Source organism: Rhipicephalus sanguineus, chromosome 2, assembly GCF_013339695.2.
Source record: "Rhipicephalus sanguineus isolate Rsan-2018 chromosome 2, BIME_Rsan_1.4, whole genome shotgun sequence".
Classification (NCBI taxonomy): domain Eukaryota; kingdom Metazoa; phylum Arthropoda; class Arachnida; order Ixodida; family Ixodidae; genus Rhipicephalus; species Rhipicephalus sanguineus.
Genome location: NC_051177.1, coordinates 236,792,155 through 236,796,561, shown reverse-complemented (window position 1 = coordinate 236,796,561; position 4,407 = coordinate 236,792,155).

The window sequence follows — 4,407 nt, the reverse complement described above, 5'->3', positions numbered from 1 at the left end:
CTGACTGACTGACTGACTGACTGACTGACTGACTGACTGACTGACTGACTGACTGACTGACTGACTGACTGACTGACTGACTGACTGACTGACTGACTGACTGACTGACTGACTGACTGACTGACTGACTGACTGACTGACTGACTGACTGACTGACTGACTGACTGACTGACTGACTGACTGACTGACTGACTGACTGACTGACTGACTGACTGACTGACTGACTGACTGACTGACTGACTGACTGACTGACTGACTGACTGACTGACTGACTGACTGACTGACTGACTGACTGACTGACTGACTGACTGACTGACTGACTGACTGACTGACTGACTGACTGACTGACTGACTGACTGACTGACTGACTGACTGACTGACTGACTGACTGACTGACTGACTGACTGACTGACTGACTGACTGACTGACTGACTGACTGACTGACTGACTGACTGACTGACTGACTGACTGACTGACTGACTGACTGACTGACTGACTGACTGACTGACTGACTGACTGACTGACTGACTGACTGACTGACTGACTGACTGACTGACTGACTGACTGACTGACTGACTGACTGACTGACTGACTGACTGACTGACTGACTGACTGACTGACTGACTGACTGACTGACTGACTGACTGACTGACTGACTGACTGACTGACTGACTGACTGACTGACTGACTGACTGACTGACTGACTGACTGACTGACTGACTGACTGACTGACTGACTGACTGACTGACTGACTGACTGACTGACTGACTGACTGACTGACTGACTGACTGACTGACTGACTGACTGACTGAGAGGTTTTCATGTGACTGTTGTATTATGAGTACTTCGATCACGCTCCCGCAGTTTAGAAAAGCAACGTTGCGAACTCGATTTCAGCAATGGGCGCGTGTGCGTGGCTTCGAAAAGTCAAATAATCACATTGCACACATTATTGGTGAACGACACAATGCCCATAAAAACTGCAGTAAAGTAGAGAGGTGGGCGAGATGGAACTGATGCATTTTGAAATCTTTTCAGCGCGAATGGGACGGAGATGTGGGAGATGACTGCATATCTGAGCGTCCGTTTGCCTTTTAGATTGTGAACTATACGTAAGCTTAATGAGTTCTTTGACTACACGTAACTTCTGCGGATGCGTTGTTGGTTGTCAGAGGTTTGAATTTTTCTTTCAATAAACTTTAGTTGTTAGACAGCCCTCGTCTTGTGTCCTCTTCTTTGCGCTGCGTCCCGTTCGCGCTGAAAAGTTTTCAAAATGCGAAAGCAAATGACCAAAAAAAAAATACGGTAGCTTCGCAGTAGCGGTGACAAGCGCGAAGTAAATAGCGGAGCAGGCCCTCTTTGTTTATCTCCAATTCATTTCTTTCGTTCTTCCTCTCTTTGCAGTTTTTTTATTGCGATAGCAATCATATGGACGCGGTCGACTGGTTTTTGCCTGTTGGAGTCGCCGTCATTGTCCATCAATAGTTCAAATCGATAACATACCCCCGCGCATTGTGTGCTCCACCCGCGGGTAAAAGCGCACTTGTGGGGGCGACGAACGCGGCTGAAGCATGGATAAAGAGAGCTGGCCCATGTCTGTATGTCGCATTCGATCACATCCCCCCGTATCTAAGGCCTACCGTCGAATGCTCCTGAAGCAGAGAGGATACGCCCCGCCCGTCCATTAACAGCCTCAAGCGAAGATGGAGGGGGAGAGAGAGGGGGTGTCGCTCGAGGAGCAACACTGAACATCGCTCAGTAAAGTTTAAAGTTGGGTAAGTTGGGATAGTTCATGTTTACGTCGGAAGCAGCGCACTTAGACAAGGCACGAGAAGGAACGCAGCGGTCGTCCTGTCTTTCTTCCTTCCTTGTAGTGCCTTGTCTAAGTGCGCTAATTCCCACGTTAATATACAGTGAACTTTGACTGCAAAGCGTGTTTCATATGACACTGATTTTGCTCGAAAAGCGGAGCGGCTGCCGTCGCGGTAGCCCAATACAAATTTTTAGAGCGTCCGGACATTGCTGCGACGAACATCGTCACAGTTGCAACAATTCGCTCGTGGCAGAGCGCCTGCCCAAGGTCAATCAATGGAGCAGCAGTGACGTGAGGAGCACGTGACTGCAGGCGTGGAGTCGAGGAGCGGGCCCGCGCGCCGGGAGCAACTCGCTTTCGTAGCAGACGACATCCTCTGAAGCAGAAGAGACTATTGGGCAAGGCGGTTATTCATGAACACCGAGAGAATAAGCGCTAAAAGTTGAGGAGCACAAAAAGAAGAACAGACGAAGATGTGGTGCTATTAACAACCGTTTATTTTCGTCATACCCAGCGCGTTTTTAGTAGCGTCACTTCTTTGTTCCCCTTTGTGTGCTCGAGAATTTTAAGCTCTTATTCTTTCAGACATCCGTTCCCACGAGCTACTTTCTCTCCAATGGTGGTGTAGATGTGCCGTTCGCTTTTTGCTCTCTTTCTCGACGGCGCTTCCATCGAAGCATACAAGTCATTTGCGCATGTTATTTTGTTTGTTTGCATGTTTTCTCGAATCGTGGCACCAACATTGGTCCAGACTACGGTACTCCGCACTTGTAGTTCGCAGCACATGTTGCTGTTTCTACTCGTTTACTATACTAACCCAGCGCGTTCGAATAGCTTGCCCTCTTCTGCTTTTAAATGGTCACGTGCCCGAATGACAACAGTGCCGTCGCCTCTTTACTGAAACGGCTATAGGCGAAAAAAGAGACTAGCACCTTGCCAAACCCCTCATATCCTCGACAGGGCCGCTTGCACCCGGGTCCGGCCCAGACGGCGCACCAACGCCTTGCGACAATCGAGATCGAAAACCACCGGAACCTCTGTGAAAGCTTGAAAAGCACAAAAGGCAACTCTTGCTTTTCCTTTTCCATGGCCAAGTGTATAGGCGCACAGCAAGAGTTGCGCGGAGAAAAGAAAGCTGGAATAGAAATAAACGTGACTACTGAAGCTGCTTAATTGCACCCTGATACACTTGAAGAGTGCAGTTCACATCAGAGTGCAATGCTGAAAGTTCAGGCGCGTGAAAATGAAGCCCCCTAATGAGCAACCTATCGAGCCCCGAATAACGAGCCCCCAATCGAGCAGCGTAAGCGCACAAAAACAAGCGAACTCGGAGAAAGGAAACCCGCGGGTTACGAGCGTTTTCCACAGCAATCACTGCCCATCGCAGAGGCGCACGCCGCGCAAAAGCGGTGTAGTGAAACAAGCCGCGTCCGCGCGTCCTGGTGCCCCTCGATCGCCGCGGGCTCGACCGCTCGGTCGCTCGCATGTGAAATAGGCGTAAGGACGCGGTCGCGATCGCTGGCGCTCGTGCTCTCTCAGCAGTCATTAGCGGACGGCTGGTATACCCTTCTACGTGCTGCGCTCTCAACGCGAAGCGACTGCCTCACAGCCGCTTCTCTCACTGGAGCGGCCTTAATATCTTACCACCACCGTGTTGTAAAGTTACGCGAGACTGGATATTAAATGTTAGCTCTGCTCTCTTCGTATGACAATACAAATGTTGCTATCGCATACATTCCCTTGCCGTTGCGTTGAAAATGAGTTTTTTTCTGCAATCTCTCTAATATTTATCTGTTCATTCCTTTCTTTCTTTCATTTTTCACGCGTTTTCGTTCTCTCCTATCCCTCGCTTGCCTAATCTTTCTACCTCTTTTTATCTCTCCACTTCTTTCTCTCTTGATTTCATTCTTTGTCTTTATCTCTTTCTTTATCATTAGGCTTCTTCTCCGTCTTTCTCTTTGTCGACGTCCGGACGAGGTCCGCGCGATAAACAGTGTCGAAAAAAGTGTGGAATAAAGGCGATGCAGTCGAAAAGGGCGGAGTTCATGGACACGAGGCAAAGCAAAGGTCGTTCACCGAACGAGGCGCTGCACACGGCCTTTCGGGTCTCGACCCTTCGCAGCAGAACTCGGCCGGCAGGGCCTCCTTTTAACGCATCGCCGGGCGAAGGAACCACTGCGAATCCCGAACTGCACAAAGGCTGCAGTCTGGGTACGCAAAGCCGAAGCGACATCACAGGCCACTGCTACTGCGTCCCCAATGTCCACAGGGGACAATATCGTATGATAACAGCGAGACCCAATGGTGGTTTTGCACCAAACCGTCGCCCATCGCCGCAGATCCTGTTGTGCACAGTTCAATAGCCTGATTGTGTTCTCGTCTGCATGACTCGTCCGGCAAAATTTTCATTACGTTTTCCCTTTCTCCACTTAATTTCCTCTATTTTGTAATAACGCTTTGTTGTTTCGAGAAATTGGCAACGTCCCTGATCGCCTTCCTAGAGGCTCGGATGCACAGGGTTATCTGCAATTAGGAAGATCATACTTCGTCACAATCTGCTTAAACGAACGCATCCTCACGTGGTGCTCGGGTCC